Genomic DNA, 27,680 nt, shown 5'->3' with positions numbered 1-27,680 from the left:
TAGCTATTACCATCATCCTTATTTAACCTGAATATTTGAAAATTAAACTTTGAAACAGAACTTCAGGTGAACACTAATTTTTCACTCACTATAGGATTTTGTTTAGAACTACATAAAGTCAGAAATAACTTGGAACTCTGAGTTGACAGAAAACAGAAATGCCATTAGCTTTTCTGTGCTAGTTGCAACTGAGGTATATTGATAGGGTGGTTTACTGTAAAAAGTAGGTCATCAACACACTGGTGTAGTTAGAAAATTAAGGTTCAGGGACAGATATTGACAGATTGAGAAGGAATAGTAGAGGCTAGAAAGAAAAATAAGTGTTTACAGAAAAATGAGTAGAGCTGAATCCTAAGAAAGATGCTACAGGTTTTTAAAAGAGACTAAGAAAGAACCTTGTTCCCAAATGTAAACAAAAACCCAAGTGTAGATATTGCTATTAGATTAGGATTAGGATTTCCTAGATGACTGATTAATAAACTCTGCAAATATTACTTTACTTCCTGACATAAACATGAACTGCAAATAGATGTCTTACCACAGCAGGTTTTTTTGTGCCATAAACCCAAACCAAACCAAAGCAGACTCATACTACAACAACCTTCTTCTCCTGGCAAATATGTGCATTATGTTTCCAAAGCCTCTCTGTTTTTTCTGCATGTAGGATAAAAAGGCTGACAAATTCTGATAAATCTATTCTGAGTGCCTAAGACATGTAAAACATAAGCTTATGGCAAAAAAAAAAAAAAGGTTAAAAAAAGAAAGAGAAAATAAAAGATAATTTTCTCCCCTCTATAAATCAGAGGAGCAACAAGGAAACAGGAAGGATGAAACCGAAGTGGAAGAAGAAATTAAGAACATGAGATAAAAGAGAGCAGAATGTGAATGACATACATCAACGTTTCTGGATTTAATAACTCAGGACTCTCTTATGTGGTCTGTATGTCTATGTTATGTATTCTCTCCTGTGATGCTCCATGTATGCAGCTGAGCTAAGAAATGTCACGACTGTAGGATTGCTTTGATACTCATGCAGAAAGCGAACTCTCCATTCCTTCCATTGCAACTTGCCGCTTTCACTTTTTGGCCAAAAACAGCCTAAATGACAGTTTATTACTGTCTCAATAGTTGCTGACAGATTAAATGTTTTACTGAGATTGCATTTTTTTTTCTATAAACATCTGGGAGTGGAAAACATTTCTAGATAGTTATGAAGCCACATCTTGATGTTTTTGTTCTTTTTCTATAAAGTGTTGACTTAATTGACTGCTGAGGATTACATAATCCTGAATGCAATTAACCTGAGTATGGCACAGACTACCTTGTCTTGCTGTTGATTCTAATTCTAAAAACAGAACCACTTTGGCATGATTTTCAAAAGTGACCTCTATGTTTCAGTTATCTGTGCATGTTTAGCTGGGGACAAAGCATTAGGCTTATCTTTCATTTTCTGAATATCCTTTCAATTCGGAACATCAAATCCTTTAAAGTTTCTTTTGTTGGATACTCAGAATTGCCAGGTGTTTTTGTAAACTGTGGCCCTACTCTCAGTAGATATTCTCTAAGTCCAAGTTATCATCACTCCTTCTAGCTTTGTGGTCACAAAATAAAATTGGTATGACCTAGTTCTCACAAATGTGGCACTTGAGATTTACACCCTCTGTAGAACTGTCTTTGTACAAAAGAATAGCACATTCAAGATGGATATTTCTGTTAGGGAACTTTTGTGACTGGCAATAATTGGGGGAGGGTTATAAGATTTTGCTGTTTGTTATTCTATTTTTGTTATTTTGTTAATATTTCTTATTTTGTTATCTATTGCTTTTATTTTCTTATTTTGTTATCTATTACTTCTATTTAAAAAAGACAAAGTCAGAGTGATTACAAGGTAAAATACTGCTTGACTCTTCCTCTGCAGTAATATCATTAGGGACTGAAATGTGTTCTTTAACACAGAAATCTTCATTGCCTCCTGACACTGAGCCACACTACACCTGCCAGTCTCCCAGTAGTCAGTTTTCTTGCTTCTTTTTTTAAAACTAAGCTGAAGCATCTAATTAAGTTTAAAATAGAATGGCCCTGGGAAGAACTCTTCCAAAAGCTGCAGTAGAGATAGCAGCTCATCTTCACTGGGGGCTAAGAATCACAATACCACGTTCTTTCATGAAATCATGAGAGTTTTGTGTGAGCAAAAGCGACACTTTTGCAAAGTCAGCCCGCACAAAGAAGCCATACAACTAAAAAAAAGAATTTGGTATACATACTGAGGAGAAATTAACTTTGGGGGAGAATGAGTGGCAGGTAAAACGTAAATGGATGTATGAGCAATATTTGTGCTGTCATAGAGTTCCTAGGCTTGGTTTGGCAACAACGTGGTTAAAGGGAGAAGAAAAATTATTTAATAGGATTCAGCACCATTTTCTGGAAGTTTCATCTTGACTTAATGGCAAAATCTCCACTGTAGTTATCACAGTCAGTGTAAAATTCTAGGCCTTTATTCCAAAGCCTTCTCCATGAGAAAATGTTAGGGCTCAGAGGCAGAAGCTGAGATGAGGAACTGTTGATTGAGCTTGTGCCTGAAGTACAAAAATCAGTTTCAACTGCATCCAAAAGGTCTGATCCTCAATGCCTGCAGAACTGTTTGAATTTGTTAACTTCAGTCAGCAGCTCACTGAGGGTGAGATTGTGATTTTGAGATCCAGGCCAAAGCCAATGAATAGTATGTCTGAAAACTATAGTAGAAGAAAGCCCTAGTAATGCAAATCCCTTTCCTTCAACTCTTATACCTAGTGAAAGAAAAGAATAATTTATTGTGTTATATATTGTTTTATTTACACTTTCTCGACTGTATTAGCTAGGTAGAATGAAATCACTTTTATTTCTAATAGGCTAATATTTGATTTTCATAAAACAAAGATGTTATAGCACACAGAGTACTTTTAAAGTACCCTACAAAAAGAGAATACTTGATCCCAAAATACCTCTCTATTCAAGTGTTGATTTTGTTGAAACTACAACAGGGTTATGCTCCCTGGAATTTTTTATTTTCTTTATTATTATTTTTTCCGTACCCAGAAACATTGAAAAAATCAACAGGTGCTTAGAAAATCCTTGAGAGTTAAAAACCATTCACTTCTTTTTGCAATAGGCCTAGACAAGAAACACTTTTTTCCCCCTGAAATTTAACCTGGTATAGAGGAAAAGTACTTAGTAGTAAGAAGAGGAAGCATAACCAAATACCAGTTATCCAGTTCCTCCCTTTAAGTTTGGATTTTTGTGTTAATATAAAATATATGTAGTGTTTGATATTTCTTCATGAAGATAGCATCTCTAAGTGTATAGAAAAAATATCTAGGAGTTACAAGGTCTGTTGGGTATAGAGGAACTGTTCATTGACAAAGTTGTAATCTCTTGCTTTGGTTCCTCAGGTAGCTTTATTAAAACCTAAAGTGCCCTCCTTTTCTACTCCATAACTGTATCAATGATCAAGCATTATTCAGAGAATGTAGAGGAAAGATAAGTATATACTTTGGAGTGAATGTCAAGAAATGATCTTATTAAATCTTAGTTTTCCAGGTATCTTATTAAATCATAGTTTTCCAGGATGGTACCAACAATAAACAGAAAGTGGGGTGGGGAAATGGTGTTTGTCACATTTAGAAATATCAAGATAAGATCTGCTTTGACAACAACAGGCCTACTTATTTTCTTTGCAGAGCTATACTTGTAAAAGAGAGAAAAGGTGCAATTTTAAATTATATTTCCAAGACAGACATATTCAAGAATCTTTACAGAAAGGAGATCCCCTAGCATCTGATAGCCTGTTATAATCTGTAAAATCTCTATTAAAAAGACAGTCATCTTGCCTGTGTAATATAAATATCATCTTGGCAGAAAATAGTAATTCATTTTTGAAGTGCTTTCCTGAAAAAAATTAAAAATTTAAGCATGGAATATTGCAAGGCTAAGGGGAAAAGCCCCCAGTGCAATAACTACTATGTTCTTAACACCTAATTTAGAGACTGGAGTACAGGATAGATGCAGCTGTCCAACATTATTTCAGACTGTGTGGCTTTGACATTCATATTTCAAATTTAAAACTAGTAAATTATTAGCCACATAGAGAAAATAATTTCCTATATATCTTTCCCAAATACCCTCTCCTTAGAATCCTTTCTCCCTACTGGCTACAGATTTGTGATTAATTCTTTCTCTTGTGTTGGCAATTGACAATGGTGACAGCAACGTTTCCAGTGCCAATATCTCCTTCTTTCACTGTTTTCTCTTCCTTTTTCTTCATAAGGGAAGACTGGGAAATGAGCAGAAGAGAGAATAATATATATAACATAACAACAGAATGTTCTGTTTTCCTTACATCTACTCATGACTTACAGCAATATTATAGACTTCTCTTCTTATGGTAGGATGTTTTTTTAATAATTCTGCTCCCCAGAGAGAAGTATTATAAGTGAATTTTTCCCCCATATTTGTGCCTAGACATAAAAGTAAATTCTAAGGGTATGTTTAGCAAATGTACTACCAGAACACTATTAATAACGAATGTTGGGTGTTTAGAGGGAAAAAAGGCATGGTAACTACTCCCAGAGGCTGCTATTAAGATTTTCTTTAACAAAGCATCTCACCTGGAGAGCTTTCAAATGAATTCCTAAAACTAGCAATCTTTCCCTGGCAATTTCTCTTGTAGGAAATACAGACATTGTATAACACCAAAAAGGTAAACCTTTTAAAATTCAGTTTTATTATTATTCTCTGTGCCATTCTCCTTTTAGTTTCTACAAGTTTTCTGGAAATTACTTCCTGTGTGGGAGATGCCCGTCACATCAGTGTGCTACCAATGTTTACACCCCTGGAGCACTGCACTTTATGATGATCCAGCTCAGATCAGCCAGGTGCTGCCCTAGATAGCAGTCTTTCCCTGTGGGCACACCCTGGTTTGTAGTGCAGGCATGCAACCTACTTTAAAAATTCCCACCCACATACACAGAAACACTCATGGAGTTAGCCTTTTCCTTGCTGAAAGCAAGACTTTTAGGAAATACCCTCACTGGAGTATTCACATTTCTACTTGATAAGCAAATCAGTAACAGGAGAGCTTGTAATTTGGTTTTGCATGACCTAGCTCTCAGATTTACATCCAATAATGTTTTTGTTGCGTTTATGTTTGGGTTTTGAGAGGTTTGTTCACTATACAGTAACTATTCTAAGATTCTATTTATTAAGCAAACCTCTGCCTCATTGGAATATTCCTCTTTATAAACTTTCCAAAAGGCAACACATTTTAACCAATGTAGAAACTTGTGGTCCTTTATGGATCATATATAAAGAAGTGGTATTATATGATGGGCTAACCCTGGCTGTATGCCAGGTGCCCACCAGAGCCATTCCATCAGTCCCCTCCTCAACATGACAGGTGAGAAAAAATCCAAGAGGCTCATAGGATAAGAACAGGGAAAGATCACTCACTCACCAATTAACGTCATGTGCAAGATAGACTACACTTGGGGATATCAGTTTAATTTATTACAAATCAAATCAGAGTAAGCTAATGAGAAATAAAAAGAAATTTTGAAAAAAACTCAAATTTCCCTCCAGTCCTCCCTTTCTCCCAGGATCAAGTTCACTTCAAATATCTCTACTTCCCCAGTGGTGCTGGGGCACAGAGAAAGGGAGTTGTGGTCATGTTGTCTCTGCAGATCCTTCCTCCTCAGGGAGAGGGCTCACGCCTTTCCCCTGCTGCAGCATGGGGTCTGTCCCACATGAGACAGTCCTCAACAACTTCTCCACTATGAGTCCTTCCCACAGGCTGCAGTTCTCCACAAGGATCATCCACAGGGTCGCAAATCCTGCAAGCAAACCTGCTCCAGTGTGGGCTCTTCTCTTAATGGGGCCAGAGCTCCTGCCACGAGCCTGCTTCTGCAGAGGCTTCCCACAGGGGTACAGCCTCCATTAGGCACATCCACCTGTTCCAGTATGAGGTCATACATGGGCTGCAGATGTATCTCTGCTCCACCACAGACTTCCATGGGCTGCAGGAAGACAGCAGGAGCTGCAGGGAAATGTGCTGCATTTGCCTGCAGCACCTCCTGACATAGGTGTCTGCAGTGATTTCTCTCACATATTCTCACTCTTCTTTTTAGCTGCAGTTGTGCAGTCATTTTCCCCCTTAAATATGTTCCATCCCAGAGGCATTACCACTGTCTCTGATGGGTCCAGCCTCAGTCAGCAGCGGATCTGTCTTGGAACTGGGTTGCATGGGCTCTGTTAGACGCAGGGGAAACTTCTGGCAGATTCTCACAGAAGCGACTCCTGTAGCCCCCCATGTTTCCAAGGCCTTGCTATGCAATCCCAATACAAATGACTAGGAAAATGTTTAAAGATCACATATAGGGCAGAACACAGAACCCTCTTCCTGAAGTTTTATTTAGAAAAATGTGCATAAGAAAACAAAAAAAAACCAACAAAACAAAAAAGAAATAAAACAAAACAAAATCAGAAAAAATAAAAACAAACCACAAAGCACACAACACGGATATGAAAGGCTAAAGGAGACTTTGATCCTAGATTGCAAAGTATGTAGTCAACCAAAATGTAACAGTAATGTGATTCTTGTTCTACATGTTAATAAAAATGCTTTAAAACCTCTTACAGAAATCTGTGGGAATAGTTGAACCTGAAATTATGTTTCAGGATAAAATTCAAACTTAAGCTCTGCTGACAGTAAGGAAAAGGCCTGAAAAAAGGCAGTAGCTTAAGCAGGACATGGGTAGTATATAGTCTTTCAATGCTTCTGACCTCTCTACAAAGCAGTGAATTTCCCTCTACATTCATTAATCCTATATAATCCAAATCTCTGTAACAATGCCAATTTTATTGTTTTGATCATTTTCTTGGCAGCAGTGTTAGAACTGGTTAGCTACAAATTACTCTGACCGAGCCTCCAAACATTAATATGTTTATGAACTATAAGTTACGTTCAAAGACATGTCACTCCTGCCTTCTCAGAACTATACAAAGTTCATTAAACTGTACATAATATGGTGTTAATGCAATTTCCTTTGATGTCAATAGAGAAAATCACTGGGCATGTGCTTGTTGCACTGGTAGGGATTTTGATGAACTGGGAGCACAGAATGACTGCTGTAGTGCTAGAATGTCTTTCCATGAATTCCAGGGCAAATCAGTAAGAAAAATAGCATGTCGTGTAAATTCTGAATCAAAAAATGTCCATATTTGGTGTAGTTAGGTTTAACTACTAAGTTTAATCCTGGAGAAAAATGAAAGACAGTGGGGATCCAGTGGGAAACTCATGCCATCTTAGTCTGATGTGCTCATTACTGCCTTTATGGACCATGGAGAAAAAAAAAAAAAGCTAAGCATTTCAGTATAAATTTAATCTAATCAGTTTTGGACATTTTCTTTAGAATGCTATAATGTTTGCCACAGATAAGCATGTTTCTTTCTATTGGAGCAGCTTTCTGCAGATGTGTACACCCAGTATCACAGACCTTTACCAGTGAGATTCCCAATGCTCCTGTTGGCAAAGGTAGGGAAGCCTTCAGTCACCTGACTTATGTTGCAGATTCTGACCAGTAACTCTCAGCCTGTGAGGAGACAACCTGTGGAGCAGCATGCTCTGAGTTGTTCTGGTAGAGCCAGGAACTGAGCAACTACCTGTGCTGGTGTTGGCACATCCATTGTTACAAAATTTGAGGCTGTGTATATATTGCTGATTTAAATAATAATTTAAGGTCATAGTCAATTGATAGCTGTGATCATCAACACTACCTGAAGGCTGTATCAAGCTACATGGATCTCTTATTTAGAAAACATAGGTGGAGAGGACAAGATACTTATGCTTGAAAAGAAATTGTTAAGAAACCAGATTCCATTTATAAAAAATAGGTTATATAGAAGTATTTTTTCCTCAGTCACCTCTACGATTGTTTTTTCTCAAATACTTATCTACAAAGAAGAGAAAATATTCTGTCCTTTTTCTCCTTTGTTTGCGTACTCTTATGATAGAAAATATCTATTGCAATATGAAGTTTCTGGACATATTCTTGTGTATGGGGTTCCAGATCTTGTCTAGGAGAAGAAGGTGATTTAGGAATTATGCTAATTATTTTTTATGGTAATTGACTTCATTGATTCAAGACAAGTTGCATGGTTTCCCAAGGGCAAATATGCCCCACCAACCCAGCGGTCTTCTAGAGTGGAGTGAATACCTCAGTGTATAAGGGAAGAGCTCCATGTCATCTGTCTATAAGGTCTTTGACAGGGTTTCCCACAACATCTAAAGTGGAGAGAGAGGAATTTTATGGGCAGAGAGTTTGGTGGATGAAGAATTTGTTGAAAGGTTGCATCCAGAATGCAGTGGTTGCTCAATGTCCCAATAGACATCAATGATGATGATTTTTTTCCATGGGGTCTGCACTGAGACTAGTAGTGTTTGATTTCTTCAAGGACATGTGGGATCAAGTGCACTCCCAGCAAGTTTCCTGATGACACCAACCTGTGGTGGGCAGATGACATACCTGAAGGACAGGCTGCCATCCAGTGGGACCTGGAAAAACTCAAATATTGGGCCCATGTGAAACGTTATGAGGCTGAGAAAGACCAAGTGTAAGGTGCTGCACCTGGATTGGAGTAATCCCAGGTATCCCCACAGGCTGGGAAATGGACAGATTGAGAGCAGCCCTGCCAAGAAGGACTTGAGGATGCTGCTGGATGAGCAGCTGGACATGACCTGGCACTGTGCTTGCAGCCCAAACAGGAAAAACAAACATGTTCTGGGCTGCATCCAAACAAATGTGGCCAGAAGGGCCAGGGAGGGTTTTCTGCCCTCTGCTCCTCTCTGGTGAGACCCTCACCTGTAGTGCTGCATCCACCTTTGAGAGCCTCAGAAAAGCAAGGAAATCGACCTATTAGAGCAAGTTCAGAGGAGAGCCACCCAGATGATCAGAAGGCTGAAGCAACTCTCCTATGAAGGCAGGCTGAGACAATTGCATCTGTTCGAGCTGGGGAAGAGAAGGCTCTGGGGAGGCCTCACTGAGGCCTTCCAGTGCTTCCACGGGACTTAGAAGAAAGATGGGAAACAGACTTTTTAGCAGTGCCTCTTTCAGAAGGACAAGAAGTATATTTTTTTAACTAGAAGAGGGTAATTTAAGCCTGGATATGAGGAAAAATGTTTTACACCGAAGGTGATGAAATGCAGGGATAGGTTGTACAGAGAGATGGTAGATGCCCTAACCCTGGAAATATTCAAGGTCAGTCTGGGTGGGATTCTGAGTAACCTGATCTAGTTGAAGATATCCCTGCTTATTGCAGGGAGTTGGAATAGGTGGCCTTTTAAGGTCTCTACCAACCCAAAATATTCCATGATTATCAAGAAAAAAATCCACATACTATTAGCTGGCATTTGATGATTAACAGGGCTGTCAGATAGTTCCTCCGTTACACAGAGAAAGCACACTTAGAGACTGTAGCAGCCTCAGGTCCTTGAGTTCAATCCCCTCCCTTTTAAATGCCAAGGTTTTTCTCCCATCCTTAACTTTTATTTTGTTGGAAACATAAATACGTTTCCAACAAAACTGTTTCTGACTAAGTTAGGTGAAATCTCTGAGCTTTTCAACACAGACCCCAGATGTTGAAACCTATTAGAGGTGTGTTCCATTACCACCTTTGAGTTTCACTTGTCTAGAAGGCTGCTAGAAGAATTTAATTATATTTTTAACACAGTTTTCTTCTTTACATGAACACTCCGTTCTTAGCAATTGGAAAGGATTTCTGTAATCTAAAAATTCTTCTATGATTGTAAAAAAAAAAAGCTATCTATTTGATGCCTTTGTATGTCCTTCTAGCTACCATCTGCCTGTGTATTGTTTTATTTCCAAAACAAATGATAAACAGATGATATTGTTCCTTCTGCAGTGTTTATTTACATAGGTGGGTCTTGCATTATAAAACTAAATGCTGTAAGCATCCTGTAATGCACACACAGCTTGGTGGTTGCTGCCAAGTCAGACTATGATTCTTCCAAAGAAATTTAAGTTAAAATAAAATAAAACATTTAACAGATGATTTTAAATACCATGTTTCCTGAATGCTTTAATGTTTCACAGCAGGTCTCAGTACTATAAAAGAGTGCACAAATTTGTTATTTGCACATGCAAATATGCATAATCAGATATTGATGTTAGGAGGACCACAAAGACACTTTTAATGCATATTTATGGTATGGTGTCTGAAATTATATTGATATACAGCTACTTCACATTTAGATTCCAACCTAGCTATGCAAAAATCTATCATCTGCGTGATCAAGTTCCCTACATCTTGGCCTTGGATACATATGGACATGACCTATCTTACTTATCCACCTTCTAGAACAGGTTGATAAAGGGTAAACACAGTGGATAGAACTTTGGGTCTATAACTTCATCTCTGTTAATGAAATGCAAGGAAAGGAAATAGATAACCAGTAATATAGAGATTTCTTAATTTCTTCTTTCTGTCCCTGAAAACAACACAGCTGTGAAATTGTGTGTACAAATTGATTTTATAAATCTAGATACCATGTGGACTATGTCATCCAGAGCTGCAGCAAAGTATTCTATAGCATAGAGTTTATCATATTATATAGCAATCAGTGTATTTATACAAAATGTCTAAAGGTATGTACACTTAGACTGGAAAATTTGTACTGAATTGCTCTGATCATGAGTATAAACAAATAATCTTTTTGGAGGGAAATTCATATTTGTTGAAGAAAGGAGCAGTGTTAGCACATGAGGAATTTCTGTGCTACTGGAATATTAATGGTGGGACTTTATTACACTGTGCTATACAGTGATACACTGCAATTAAAACTACAACACTGAACAACGTGATTACAAAATTTAAAATATATCAAATACATGTATTATTTTGGGTTTTGGTTCCATTTAAGATAAAAATAATATTTTAATTTTATTTATTTCCAGATTTTAAATACTGCTTAAATGGAACCCTTGCAAAAATACTTGTACCAACTCCAGTTCTCTTCCAGCTTTTGTAATTCACTGCCCTTAATTTCAATACTGCCAAACATTTTCAATTGTCTACCTCTGCTGACTTTCAAATAATCACAATATACCTTTTTGCACATTTCATATAAACACTTATCAGTTTTTTGCCTGCTTATTTACAGTCTGCCCATAATATTGCAAATTGTGGGCTTACAGTCTGTTCACATTTCAAAGTGCAATTTCAGCTCCATCATAAGATAGTTCAGTCTCAAATTACCAATTCCTTATGTTTCACTATCAACAAATGGTTGAAAAACAATCAATCCAATTCCATAAACAATATAACATTCTCCACATCTGCTTTAGATAGGCATACGCACAAACACACGCATTGTTTATGACAATAACTTTTGGTCTATTTCCTTCCAGAAGCTAATAAGAAAAAATTTACAAACTTGATAATTGTGATGAAAATGATTCCCATTGTAACAGCACTCCATCTGATATGGACCATCAAGTCTTGAGATAGCATGGCCACCATTTTTAGCATTCAAGTTCCTCTAGAGTGATGGGACACTTTGGTACTCAGCTATTTTCTCAAATATACAGTAGTGTAATGCTGCTGTAAAATGTCTGATCTCTAGTATTCCATTCTGAAAATATTAACATTTTTTTAAATAATTATGTGATACCTAGTTAAATAATTTCTTCACTCCACTACACATCTGCTATCTAACCATAATACATGGGACTACTTACCCACAACCATGAAAATCAATAAAGTAGAAGCAGTAACCAGCCTTATCTTTTTAATACCAGATCTGTGTATTCATCCTTATCTTGTCACACAAATGGTAGTGAGGGTTTGAAGCAAGTTGTATTTTTTTATTAATATTATTATTATTTTGTTATTATTTTTTTCTTTTCCTGAAATATTAATGGAGAGTGCATTCCTTAGTCCTTCATAAAGAGCACTGCTTCATTTTCTGCAGAGAAGGACCTGGGATTCCTGATGGAATACAAGTCAACCATAACCCAGCAATGCACCCTTGTAGCCAAGAAGCCCAATGATATCCTGGGCTGCATTAGGAAGAGCATTGCCAGCAGATCAAGGGAGGTGATCCTGCCCCTCCACTCAGACCTTTGTGAGGCCTCATCTGGAGTGCTGTGTCCACCTCTGAGATCCTCAGTTCAAGGAAAAAAGGAAGGAACTACTGAAAATGGTCCAAAGGGGGACCACAAATACAACTAGTGGACTGGAGCATGACTCTAATGAGAAGAGACCAAAGGAGCCGAGCAGGATTAGCCTGAAGAAGAGAAGTCTGAGAGGGAATCTTATCAATGCAAACAAAAATCTTAAGAGAGGATCAAGAGGATGAGGCTTGAGTTCTTTTCAAAGGTTCTCAATGAGTGACAGGACAAGGGGAAACAGGATCAATTGGAAACACAGGAAGTCCCATTTGAATTTGGGGAAAAAATTTTACCGAGTGTGACAGAGCACTCAAACATGATGCCCAGAGAGATCATCCTTGTCCAGAGATATTTAAAACCTGCTTGAATGTGGTCCTGTGAAATTTGGTCTAGGGTGAACCTGCTTTAGCAAGAGGATTGGACTAGATGGTCTGTTCCAGAGGTCTCTTCCAATCAGTCTGTGATTCTGTGATTTTGTTATTCTCTGATTCTGTGATTCATGTGAAGCACAACAACATACTGTTAAAAAGTTATTGCCCCTGAGATGGCCTATTTTCAGCAGCAAATTAAGTGAATATAGCTTATGGCTTCTATTAAGCCTGTCAATAGTTAAAGCTTAAGCATCAAAATGAAAGACACTTGTGAAATACTGATAATAGTAGAATCAATGGCAATAACCTCATTGACATAAGTGATGTCAGGTTTTCAACCACTATGACATGCAAAATGGCTTTCATTAAAACTACCATAACTACCATTACCATAATTATAAGGCTGTTGATGATGCCAAGTCTTAAATTCTTAAGACTAAGTACTTAAGAATCTTGACTAACAATAAAAATAAAAATATAGTAGCAAATAATATATTGCATTTACAGCTATACTTTCAGATTTTAGCTACAGGCTACTGTAAGAGTAATGAGAGCCACAAGCCATAGATTAATGTCCCTGTTTCTTGTTAGAATGGTGAAGATACAGACAAATGCAAATGATCAGTTTTCCAACAAGCCGACATTCCCTAAGCATGTGTCCTCATTCCAGTGTGCAGACTGTGGGAGCAGAACCTGGAGGGCATTTCAAAAGTCAAACAGTCTCCATGGAATGGCTGATATAACTTTACAGAAACCAGCAGGTGATCTATGATTTGGAATAAGTCCAACATTTCCTATTCATGGGACAGTGGAACTCAGGAACATAGCAATTAATAATTTCTACTGGAAGGATATCTGAACTGCATGAAAATAAAACATTATTTTATTCTGGTTTTGGATCATGCCTCTGAGGTTATCTAGCAGCTGAGCAGTTGTTTCTTCAGTTTTGATTTCATTTCTGTCCTAACAAATGCAGAAAACAGCTCTTTCCTTCTTTCAGATACAAGTGATAAAAATTCATACTCAGGAATGAAAAGCTCTAGTTATACTTATCTGAAGTTTCTGACATTTACACTTCTGTTTAAGGACCTAGTGCTGCAGGCCACAGTAGCGTGGTCTCCAGCATGCATGTGCCTTCTTATGCTGCAGACTGTGTAGATCTGATCCTGAAGAGTAGTCAGTTCTCAGGTTTTCTTTGGACCTTCACATTCCTCTTTAAAAGCCATCTCTATGGCAATACACTAAAAAAAACCCCAAACAACAAAACCTATTATGATAGTGGCTATAGAAGGCCAATGGGTTGGTCAGGCAGGACTTGACCTGGATGAAGCTATTCTGGCTGTCCTGAGTGACCTCCCTGTCCTCCATGTGTCTTAGCAAAGCTTCTAGGAGGTTCTGTTCCATGGCTTAGCCAGGCACAGAGGTGAAGCTGACAGGTTAGTAGTTCCCAGGGTTCTCCTTTCTACCTTTTTTAAAGACAGGTACAATGTTTCCCTTTTTTCCAGTCGCCTGGGACTTTACCTGACTGCCATGACTTTCCAAAATCATGGAGAGTGCCTTGACAACTACATCAGCCAATTTCCTCAGGACCCTGGGACACATCTCATCTGGTGCTATAGACTTATGTACATCAGCTGATCATGAATCTGATCTTTGCTTCAAGTGGGAGGGACTTTGCTCCCTCTGTCCCCATCCTGCTGTCCATCCACTCGAGCTAGGGGAAGAAAGGGGAAGGTCCAGGGACTTTGACAGTGATGATGTTTGCATTCCCAAGTATCTGTTACATACAATGAAGCCTTGCTTTCCTGGAGATCATGGATTCCCTGCCCATGAGGAAGTAATGAATTAATGCCTTGTTCTTCTTTTGTTGTGTGTGTGGCTTTTACTTAATCTATTAAACTGTTTTTATTTCAACTAAAGAGATTTCTTTTGTTTGCTCTTCTGATTCTCTCCTCTATGTCCCTAGAGGGGAGTGAGCAAGTGGTGCTGTGGGGCTGAGCAGCTGGCTAGGGTTAAACCACAACAACTATCTACAGATTTTGCACATAGTGTGTCTGTGCTAAAATATCCAATTATTCTTGCTCTTTTTTTTTGGTCCTTATATAACACAATGTCTTTAAAATTTAAGGTCTATACAGCAAGGGGGTTTTGTGAAAGGGTCAGTAAGTATAGTACCATTCTGGTGCCAAGTAATACCCTCTACCACACGAACAGATTCAGCAGAGTCCCTTGTGAAATAACAAGTACTTGGCAAAATTCAAGTTCTTCCCATCTATCACATACGTGTCTCTCTGATATAAATAACAGTGTGTGTGTGTGTGTGTGTATGTTTGTGTAAGTGAAAATTTATACACACACATACACACATGTGCACATGCAGACAAATTAGCCTCAATACAGCTGACCCTTGCTGCAAAGATAGTGGTAATAGATGATCGTAATAATCTCATAGCAAGTCAAGGTGTTATCACTCCTAAAACTCTTCGGAAAGTCTTTACCTAAAGATTTAATTCTCAGAGTTCATTCTGGTCTTTCTCAACAAGAACATCGGCCTACATTCAAATGTGTTTTTGTATATATATATAAATATATATATATATATATATATGTTTATATATACTTCACTTCTGCAGATGACACAAGACACATTTTACTAATAGAGATACATTTCATTTCCTTCTCCAATTGACCAAGGGGCCAACAAGAACATGTGCTACATTGGACCTGAACAAGAAGGGACTAGTGGGGAATGTGAAGCTCAAGGGCAGCCTTGGCCGCAGTGACCATGAACTGGTGGAGTTTGAGATCCTTAGGATGGAGAGGAGGGCACACTGTAACCTCCCCACCCTGGATTTCAGGAAAGCAGACTTTGGTATCTTCAGGGATCTGTTTGGCAGAGTACTGTATGATAAAACTATGAAGGGAATAGGACCCCAAGAAAGCTGTGAGAACCTCATGGAGTTTGACAAGGCCAAGTGCAAGGTCCTGCCCCTGGGTCAGGGAAATCCCGACTACATATAAAGGTTGGGCAGAGAATGGAGTGAGAGAGAAGTCCTGAGGAGAAGGACTTGGGGGTGTTGGTGAGAGAGGATTTTGACATGTGACGTGAATGTGGACTCACAGCCCAGAAAGACAACCATGTCCTCAGCTGCATCAAAAGGACCATGGCCAGGAGGACAAGGGAGGTGATTCTCCCCCTTTTCTCCTGTTTATTGGGACCCCACTGGGTATTTCATCCAGCTCTGAGATTCCAAACATAAGAAGGACATGGACCTTCTAGAGCAAGTCCAGAGGAAGGCCAAGAAGGAGATCAGAGGCCTGGAGCACCTCACCTATAAAACTGAGACAGCTGCTATTGTTCAGCCTGGAGAAGAAAAGGCTCTGAGTAGATATTTTAGCAATCTTTTAATTCCTAAAGAGGCCAGAAGAAAGCTAGAGAAGGACTTTTAAAAAGAGCATGTAGTGAAGTTATGAGTGTTTTATCTCTGAAAGCATTGGACAGGGCTTTGAGCAACCTGGTCTAGTGCAAGATGCCCCTGCCATAACAAGAGTGTTGGATCTTTAGGGTAATTTCCAACCCAAACTATTCTATGGTTCTGTGATATTTCTTGATATAGAACTATCTTTCCATTAGGTTGAAATCCCTTTACTCTCAGTCATCAAGAAATTAAAATATGAACATTTCTAGTGCAATTAGTAGGATAAGAAGCTCATGATTTAGCTTAAATAACAATAAATAACACTTTATTTATTTTTTTTTTACAAATCTACCCTGTAATATCCCATCACACATATCTGTTCAGTGGTAGAAAAGCCTTTCAGAGGCTCCTAGTCACGACCTAATGCAAATGTCATTAGAAACAATAAAGTAGAATGCAATATACCAGAAATAATTCCATCCCTAAAGCTATAGCTATCATTTAATGTGGCTAACACAATTGGAGTAAAATTCTAATTTTCCCTCTGTTCACTTTTACAGAATAACAGAGACTGCAATGACCTATATTTACAGAACATGAGGAGTCAAAGTCATTGGTGTTGATTGTCCACTCGTATGAATCAAAATAATATCAGAGCTGTAAGTAATATGGGAAAATGGGCGAAGGAAGAAAAACAAATGGTTTTCAATTTTTCAAATCCGCATTTTAAAAAAATAATTTTATTATCAGTTTATGATAAATTTCATCTGTCTGTCTCGATTACAAAAAATGTTTATTTAAATAAGAATGACAATAAAATGGAGTAGTTCTCTTCTGAAGTGCATTATATAGATAATTCTTTGGTTCTATTGCCCTCCTGCTATTTGAGATTTCACTTCAGGTTTTTCAATTAAAGATGTGCATTGATTCCAAGCTAAATTTACTTTAACATTTTGCCTTTCATCTGATTTTATGATACGTATCGATTTTTATTTAACATCTACTGTTTTGTTTCAATAAAACTAATAATGAATGTTGTTGATGCATGTTATTTATATTAGACCTGATTTTTATAGCTTGGAGACTTTGTTGAAGACATGTGCTATGTTAATAAAAATTCTGAGTTGCTCATCCAGTTCAGTTGTCTGGTATGGAAATGTTCCTGTTGTTGCCAAAGCAACTTTAAGATTACAGCTTTACACTGGAGGGTGCAGGTATTTCAGAAAGAATGTGCCTGTTTATCTGCTGTTTGACTTTTTTTAAGTGGCATATTAATCCTCTGCATTTTATTTATTTATTATTTTCTTTTGCTACAGCATGAGACTGCAAAGTCATAGGCACCCTATCAGGCAGGTAGATCATATGGATTTGTGCAGCTCCCTTCAGGGGTGTTCTCACTTTACAAACCTCATTTCACTACACCTATATTGTGCCATAAGAGTTGCACATACCCACATTGCCTAGCAGCTCAATAACTTTCAGCCTGAATTTGTGGTCATCCAGATGCTAGGAGGAAAATCTGAGGTAAGCAACACCTCCTGTAGGATTTTTTTTTTCTCCAGACACACACAGATGATCTAGAAAACCTCTGCTCTGTTTTCCCTTCTATGGTATCTCGAGACTGGAGCCAAACACTGTAAAGGACCATGGATCACCCACAGAAGAGAAGGGTCTAATAATGTTTGCCCCAGGACAAAGAGGTAATTTCTTTCAATTATGATGCTCACAAAAGAAATGTAAGGAATAACATCTCAAGAAATCTTTTGGGTTTGGATCTTCTCAAACCCTAGAGATAAGGTGCCATGACTATATGATTTGACCAAGCAGAATTTCTATCTATTCTATCCTACAGAAATCCTATTACAGAAACATTCTGTAACAGTGCTCTTAGGTTTCTTTGTCCAGAAGGCCCACATAACTTCATCAGATTCTAAATCATGCTTTCAGTACGCTAGTTTGAGTCACAAATAATTTTACTGAAATGTATGTCCAATTACAAATAACACATACTGTAAAGGCAAGAAATGCTTATAAAACAAGTTTTGCAAAAATATCTTAAATCTTTTTTATCTGTTGTGAACAAATATAAAATATGCTGGTTCAGTGTTCACATATATTATACATAATTTATTATTTGGTAATTTGTTTGAACTATGATTATGCACTGTTTATAAATCAGAAGGTACTATTTGCCTATCCTAATGTAAGAATGCAATTTATTAGACCAGATACCAGAGAATGGCAGCATCTGAACATATGAATTTTCAGGTAAAAGGCACTAATGAAAAATTACTGTTAATTTCAAATTTTACAAAAACTGCCATTTTTAAGCCAAAGTTTTAGAAAAAGAAGATCCAAAAATAAGAATAAAATCAATTTTGTTGAAAAACAGTTTGTTAAAAATTCACCATAAACTACATCTAAATATTTGGTTGACTATAAATATTGATAAAATTATCCCATTAATCTATGGCTGATTGTATGAATCTGTAAGCTTTGTAAAACTGTATTGCTAACAAAGTGGATATTGCTTTAGAAAAAAAACACATTCCAATAAAATTCTACCTGATGATATAATGAGTTTCTTTGAAAGATGAAACTGAGTTTGCGATGTCAAACTAATATGGAAAATATATATATATCTTCTTTTGCCTTCTTTTTTTTTTCTACTTTAAGATGATTGACCTAATGGTCATTATTTTAATTATTTTATTCATCTTGGAGAACTGTTCTTTATTTTGAAGTCTTTCTCTGTTTAGAATACAGAGTCCTAGAGGTCACTTAGGAAGAAAGAATCTTTGAACATCCACTATTCACAGACACAGAAAGATTAGAACTGTCATTTCTAGAAGTACACATTGACAGAACATTGCTATTTTTTAGTCTAGTTTTGTTTTGAGAAACTGTTTAATACAGCACTGTCTATCAAGTGGATATAGAGGACCTAAATATGAAAGATAATTTGAAAGCACTCCATGTCAGTGTTATGTCAATTACCAATTACAGCATATTGAAAGCATTGTAAATGACATATGCTCACATTTTTTCAAGAAAGATACTGCAAACAGAGATATGTATCTGCTAAACTGTTTTTACCTGCATTTCCTTAGCATACAAGTTCATGTAATGATATGTCTTTTTGTGTTTACATGTGCCTGTATGTCCCACTGTATATCATTTCTGAAAAGTGTTTTTGAGCTCACTGGCACATTTGAATAAATAAAGAAAAAAATACATAAATATAATGAATTTTTGTGAAAACAAGCAGTGGAGTAAAGAAAAGACCATCACGAGTTCTACAGCTTTCTATTAAACCACAGAGAGTATTTGTTTACAAACACCCCAGACACTCAATAGAGCACTCACTGCTTACAGGTCACAAATCTGAAAAAAACAACAAACACTTCATTAGTACCATGCCCACAAAGCAATCTTTCTATAGCTTTTGGGGACATTGTTCTATGGGGAATACTACATTTGCAATACTCTTGTGACTGTAGTCTGTTAAATGCTTCACTCTCAGTTTTGCAACAAAAGAAATATATGTGAAGTAAAAGTATGCATATATGAGAATAATTTACACAGACATGTAGCTGCATGCATGCACATGTCAACACAAAACTTGAGGCTGATTTTTTTATGACTTCCAAATTAGATTCAAGGATTTCTCTATTACTTAAGTATCACAAATAAGTGTGGTGGCTTTATAATTTCTATTTTTACTACCATAATATTTATTAATGGAAAGAAATTATTCCAGAAAAAAGAGCAACTTTACCAAATACTGATCTGCACAATTTCCTTCATATTCTTCTTGGTGTTTTTCTTTTTACTTATCTTTTCTGCCTCAAGGTCATGATCTGATTATGGTACGATGTTTGTAAGCACACAAGCCAAACATGAAACCACTTGAAACATAATATCCAGTGCAATAGACTTATGTCAGATTAAAAAAAAAAAACAAAACACAACGCCCCCCAAAAACATGTTTGAATTAAGCAAATTGATAATTTATAACTCTTCCAGTAGACTCTTCATTTGGCCTTGAATGGCAGTTAAACATAATAAAAGATATGTGATATTACAAGGGAATTTAATCTGATTATTTTTCAGCACTGAAACTATTCTAGAAAAAAAAAACTGAGTAGAAAAAGTTTCATTTTAAATCAAACCAGGGAAAACATGAAATCTCCTTCTCTGCAATAAAGGAAAAATCCAGAAGGGGTATTTATAAGGTTTTGGATGTCCTAATTCTAAACCTACATAAATAGATACAGGGATGTGAAGATATATGTATACACACACATAAATTTAATAGATTTTGAAAGGTCAGTAAATCAATATTATTAGTGAGTTATCATTATTCTAGATGAAATTCTACAAAATACTCAAAAAAAATGTTCTCAAGTGAGGTGTTTACATTTTAATGCTTCTACAAGTGAAATCACTATGCTAAGTGCCTTTTTTTCTGGTCTATTATTTTAATCCTTCAGCAGAGATATGAACTGAGAATCTGGCATTGTTATTCAGAAACATAGTTTTAAAGCTATTTATCACCATGATCTTAAAAAAGTATTTAGGACTCAGCTTCTTTTTCAAGGCCTGATATGTTGTGTTAGGTTCAGCTAAAGACGATGGGAGCAATAAAATACCTACATACAGATTAGTGTCTGAGTGCTATTATAGTAAACCAATACCTGATAAATAAAGTTTAATTCAGTTGCCACAGAAAAGCATCTAATGCTGTTTGAGATACAATGGAGTATTGCATCCTGACTGTCACTCCAGAGGAGTGATATAGTTGGATATCACAGTCCCTTGAAGAAATAATGTTTTGGTGCCTAAATAGGGGTTCTACAGCCTGGAACAGAATCTCACCCTCTACAGCTTGGTAGGATTCACTGCCATTATTAGATTTTTCAGCACAATATCCTCAAAGAAATTGTACTGATCTCTATCAGCCACACCAGCTTTGTCAAGTGCTAACACCATATGACTTATCTCAGACTAGTTATCTGTGTGCTGGGATTCATTGCACTACTTCAGATAATAAAATTTTAGACATCTGCGTGCGAGCTAGTCATATTAGTGCCAGTAAGTATTTTAAGGTACAATTCTTTTTACCAACAGAAGTGTCTGAAATAAGGCCTGAGACTTAGAAATTCTGGCTTTTATCATTTGACTGCATTGATAGGATGGCCAACCAATCTGTAGACATATAGGAGGTGTCGTACAGATCCCAGCTACAAATATATTTTACACTTCAGTGAGATATATATACATATATACGTATATATATATATATGCTTCAGTCCTACTCTTTTCATGCTTAAGAGGGTAGATGCCTATGTCAATTGTGGGTCTGAATGCTCAGTTCAACAGCGATTATGTTTTCACTGAAATTAGAACCCTAGTTTGAAATTAGTATGCCTCAAAGCTTTTACTGCTAAAATCTCTGTTATACATAGAACCTGGAAGACAAGCACATAGCAAGGAATAATTGGCTATGTCTCGCTCAGTCGACCAGAGGCAGAATTGATGATGTCTGAGACTGCTAAATAAAAAACCAGGGACCCATCTATCTCTGCTCCTCATGCCAGGTGTCACAAACTGACTTAAGAAGTTATGTTCCTTAAGGACATACCTCTTCAGAACTGACAGGAGAAAACTGGAGAGGAAACTGAAGTCCTTGACACCTCACCGTATACACTGCTTTTTGTTATCTCATTTCATGGCAATGTTGTGAATTTCCGTAACATTCTGTTTCTCTCCCTTTAAAGGCCAAGCCATCAGCTAGACAAGTCAGGATATAAACTAGTTGATAACTACTTGGCCTCAAGGAGAGAGGTTGGTCTTTGACTCACTTTTATTAAGCAGTTTAGGCAAAAAGCCATTTCTGTCTATAATCCATTGCTTTTTAATGTGGACCAGAACATTAGTAAGACAGCGGCTTCTACCAATCTGCTCTATGAATGAAATGTCTCCAGGGAAAAAGACTGAAAACAATCTTCTGCTTTTTTAACAGTCACAGAAGGTTATACTTACAAAATGTTCATGTAATTGCACAAAACATGAGAGTCTAATTTTTCTTTCTCTTTCACTTATGACTTTGCCTGACAACTTTGCTAGCTTCTATGGAAATTTTCTCAGCAAATTTCACAAGCTAATTTGTGAAGAGAATCAAAAGGCTGAACAGCATTACAAGAAGCAATCTATTATTTTTTTCAGATCTTCTGCTTAAATTTTCAGATGCAACACTTACACCCTGATTCTGCAGATGTATAGCAAATTTGCTTTCTCATAATTATGAACTGTTAACTAGCAATTGTGCTATGTCAGTTCAAAGCCAAATCTTTAATCAGATCTTGCTGATTCTTATTAGGTATTGTTTTCTGTTACCACGGTTGTGGTCACATTTGTGATCCATATTGTCCACATAAATGATTTCTTGGTCATTAAACTTATTTAATTTATTAATACAATTACAAGAGGTATCATCTTAGTACTTGCAAAACAATGGGCGCAGATTCCTGGAATTTCTCAGACTTCCTTTTGCTACACTTGCTTTCTGCTTTTGCTTAAAGCTGTTCTTCCATCTGTTTCTACCAAAACCCATACATTTTCAGGAATTAAACAACACATATTTTATTAACTGACATTATATGACATGTTTTTAGGTTGGCACATTCCTTAAAACGTAAGAAAACGCATTTTGTAGAAAAGGTCTGACTACTTCAGTAGTAGAAGTAGCAGCCACTCTTAAGTACAGAAATGATTCAGTAGACAATAAATACAAGCACACATTTCTTTGTTGTCTGAGAGTTGGAAGACCTTCCAGTCTGAGCATACAGATAGAGTAAAAAATATACTTTAGGTGAAATTATTATGTGACAACACAAAAAATACAGAGTTTTTTCTTTTCCTAATATGGGATGAGTATACATATTTAAAAAAAATAAAAGGCAAAAACCAAAACACTCTGGAAGTGGAAAGTAAGGACTATATGGAAAAGAAGAAAGATAATGAAGTTGATGTGAAGAGACTGAGGGAAAGATGAAGCAAAAGTACCAAGTCACAAAAAAAAAGTGACCTCACCTTGGCCTTTCATGAAATATTGGAACTGACTCAGAGGGTACCATGCCTCAGATTATACTTGGCGATGTACCAAACTACCAAATAAACAGTTCCAGTCACTCTGTATTTTCTACAGGTTACTAACATGCAGCAGAGGAAAAAGTCCAGAGTGGTTTGCTGTAGAAAATTTGGCCAAAAATGAAATCCAGGAGAGATCAGGATAAAAAAAAAATCTTAGGAACAAATATGGGATGATAAACATCTAACCTAAGACTCTCATTTGTAATACTAGTGTTGATCTCAGAAGAATTTAATATGCTCTGTTTCATATGATTTGTATTAACTTTACAAGGCTAATACTCTCCGGCAAAGTTACAAATTAATACTTAAAATACTTAAAAATAGTTTTAATGTTTACACTATTCTTATCTATCTAGACACTAGTAGAAGACATTAATTATTATAAAAATATTAAAATTTGAGCTACTGACTCAGAGTTTGGGGGCTATTGGGAATGGGTGATATTGCAAATGAGCATTTGAACGTTCTTTTCTCTGTCACTTTAGTTTTTTCTTGCTTTCTTAAAGTTTTGAATACATAACTGTAGAACATTATCTAAAGTATGCCAGTTGAACAAGTTTTTAAAAAAGTATATGCTTCTGTGTGACATACAGCTGTTAGCTTTTGACTCAAATCTGCTACATGACTGCTTCACACTTTGTTCTTCTATGTTATAAGCGCCAGTCTCCTGAGATAAATGGAGTTTCATGTCTACATTCTGCAAGAAATTTCACTGAGTTGGACTCCTATGCTCACATAAAGCCAGAGATCTGATGAATGTCTTGGTTAAGGAAATAGCTTTGGAGCTGGAAGAGGGAAGTCTAAGTATTCATACGAAAGAATTTGGTTATGGGAGCTCTTCCTCAAGCCACTTGGTCTTGTCTGGGTTATCAAGGTTTTAGGTTAACGATCAGAGTTATGAAGGTTTTAGGGGTTTTTAATGTCATATAAACCCTGTATATGACAGAAACGATCATACTTTTAATTCAATGGCAGTATTATTTCTACAGATGTGAGCATTTTCCATAAGCAGAAAATATCTTCTATTTGTGAGGCTTCACTACTGAGCATACAGCTGAGACTGCATCTGGTAAAAAAACCCACCTGGGTCACAGGATTGTTGTGAAGAAATTATCCCCCAAAAATATTACTTTGTTGCTAAGACTGTGAAAAACTTGAGTGTTTAAACTTCAGTATGTAGCCAGAATGACTCTCAAATATCCTTCTAAGACAAGGCTCTTGGGATATAGCAGGGCTAGGTGCTCATAGTTCCATGAATTCATTGGCAACACCTTCTGAAGCACTGGGGAAGAGGCTATTTTGAAAGTAGAATAAGCACCACGTTGCCACTAGGTATTCACCAGAACATATTGCTCCTGAGGGAATCAGGCAATCAATATTCAAGCTGACCACTTTCATAAGTGACATATTCTTGAAGATTCCAGGGTTTTGGCAGTGCTCCTGTAATGTCTTGCTTATTACACTGATTACTAGAAAACACTTCTTTGGTGCCCTGGGTATCAACTGTATACATGGACTGTGAAGATTCTGAGGGATCTTTACTGTCCAGGTAGACAGTATGCTTCAAGAACCTGGGATAGGTCCTAGGGAGCTGGAAATTTGTAAAGGCTCCACCCGCTCCGATTATTTGTGAAACTGTTGGGTAAGGACCAGTTAATTATTAAAAAAGGACTAAAAGGACTTCTTATCTGGGAATATAAAATCCACTGTCATGCCTATCACTGCAATAAAAAGCAGATGAGTACAGAGCACCGGTCAACTTGGGATGATACTTCCACATATTTTTCCAGTGTTCAAGTCTCTGCAACACAAGAACTCCTTGACCCAAAAGTTGTTTTCATGTTTTCAGCAATCCTCAGTGAATTTCTTCTGTATGAACTTGTCTGGTCTCTCTCAAAATGCATAAAAACATTCACTATCTTGTAACAGGGAATTTTGTACTTAGACAACATATTTTGTAAATAATCTAGTACTTCCTAATGCAGACCAGGCTGAAGAAAATAAGAAAATAGATAAACAAGTATATCTATTCACAAAAACACCTGTGACATTTTGCTACACATCATGGTAGCAAAATAGATGAGAAAAGGAAGGAAAACCACTGTTAATTTACTAGAGTTAGATTAATAAGGAAGTTCTCACTTGCAAGGGTTCTGAAAAAAATAGTTCATAAATATCTTTTTTTATATGTTCATCTCAGAGAAAGCACCATTCTGAGGGAGAAAGTATCCTATTCAGAGTCCTTCCATTTGTCTGCATTTATTTAACATTTTTCCCCAAAGCAAGTTTTCTTCTTACATTTCTCTGAGACAGCCCACCCATTTACCTTAACTGAAATCTGTCTCACTTTCAAACTCTCTTAAAAAGGTGACTATTCTTTTTGTAGAAAAGGCATCACCTCCTTGACTTGATTTACCAGTTAACCTCAAGTTATAAAACTCTTCCTCTTTGTGACATGACATACTTACATGTTCAATTATTACTCTGATTCTGCCTCTTATTTCTTATTTGCAAAGGTAAATCCACACATTCTCTTTCTGGTCTTCAGCTGACATTAGGCATGAGTGTTTGTGATGATTGCATCATTCATCAAGCTTGCTGTGGAAAAATTTAAAATGCATTTTGAGTAGACTTTAATACCTAGATGTACGGACTGTTTACACTCTCTGTTACAGCATCACACTGAAGGACTATAAATTCTTCTAGATAGATTAAAATTTTCCCTAGCACCATTAGAAAGGGGTTAAGATCATCATAGTTTTTAGGTTCATGGCTAAATCTCCAGCTGCTGTGCAGTAACTTCGTCATCAGCTGGTCTGTTATTAAGTCATTCACACTTATAGTGAGAACATCAATGTTTCCTTTTCAGCCTGTGCATTCAAAATAAATTGATCAGAAATGTAAAACAGCATATTCTGGAGCATAGAAGGACAATGTCTTGATTGAGTTTGAAAAATATATCTCTGTTACCCTGTAATTCCATCCCCCGTTTTCCTTTTGTTTTCACTATTGCTTATCAAAATCATAAAACAAGAGAAGCGAAAACACGTGGAAATTGCATAAAGGAAGGTCCTGCCAAGGGGAAACATTCAAAAATTTTATTAATACTATCAATTTAAATTAAATCTACCAGAAGATGATTTAGATATTTTTAAGTTTTCCATACCTTTCTCTCATTACTAAACAGCTCTATTAAGCCTTGCTCAAGAGAACTGAAACTAAGAATATAAAATGTTCAAAACAGGATCTGGATATACAATGATCTGCATGGCAGTAACATCTGCTAGAATACAGTGATGTGATTTGTTTTCAGTTGGCAACAATACTGACATGTGAAGTGTGTGGCCCTTGCATACAAGTAAGTTCATGTGAAAAAATACATTCCCCCTTCCTCCAAAGACTGATTCCGAGGAAACAGTCCACCCACAACTCATTACTTTTTTTCATAACACTTTTACTATTACTTTTTTCACAATCACAAGGTTGTTCTTTCCACTATACATATCATAGAAGTCAATGAACTTTAACTAGAAAAAAAAAAGAGAATAAAATATGAATAAAAGGTCTCCAGAACTTGTAGACTTGTTTGGAAACGGTGACACTTCATCTATATTCAGTGACAACCCAGCAAAAATTAGCAAGAGCTGAAGAAGAACATTCTTCCCTTTGACACTAGATATTGGCCAAGTCTTTAAGAAATTTCTACTGAAATAAAATAGCTCTTACGCTCATAAGTAATAAAACCTTAAGTAAGGATTTATCTTGAGCAGTCATGGTGCTATATGATCATGAGTATACATACAGATTTCCAGGATATGTTAATTTAACATGATCAGTATCTGAAAATCTCCCAACTGAGGAAATATAAACTAAAATATTATGAAAATGAAAATCATTGCAGCTATTTCAGGTAACACCAACAAGTACACTCAGCAATGCTCTTAGTAAAAATGATTACTTTAAGTGAAAGTTTAAGTGGAAGCAACTGCCACTTGAATAATGCATGATTTGGGTAATTGTGTAGAATCAGTCTTTCATTGTTGAAAGTAATTTAAACATGTGGTATAAAATATGTAAAAACCGATTGAAATTACTGGAATGTAGAGCAACCCGATGATTTTCACACTCAAAAGAAATATATAAATCATTAAATATGAAATATTACATTTTTCATATCAAACATACTATATTTTATTGACGCAACAAAGAAAAAGACCAGAAACTATTATATAAAAATAATAAAACCCTTTTTAATGCAAATTACACAAGTAACTCGTATTCCATATAGAACAGATTAATGTGTTGTTCAGAAATGTAAAATCTAAATGCCTGGATGATTTTTATTCCCCACATATTTTATAACAAGACACAGAGGAAAATGGATTTCATAATATGTTCTCAATTTTATTTGATACAAATTATTATTAATTTATTGCACAAATTATTGTACAATAAGCAAAATCTCATCTATTTTTTGATAAATCCTTTGATATTTCTACATTGAATCTGATCTTCTT

The sequence above is a fragment of the Camarhynchus parvulus genome, chromosome 1, assembly GCF_901933205.1.
Source record: "Camarhynchus parvulus chromosome 1, STF_HiC, whole genome shotgun sequence".
In the NCBI taxonomy this organism is placed as follows: Eukaryota; Metazoa; Chordata; class Aves; order Passeriformes; family Thraupidae; genus Camarhynchus; species Camarhynchus parvulus.
This window is presented reverse-complemented; position numbering follows the sequence as displayed.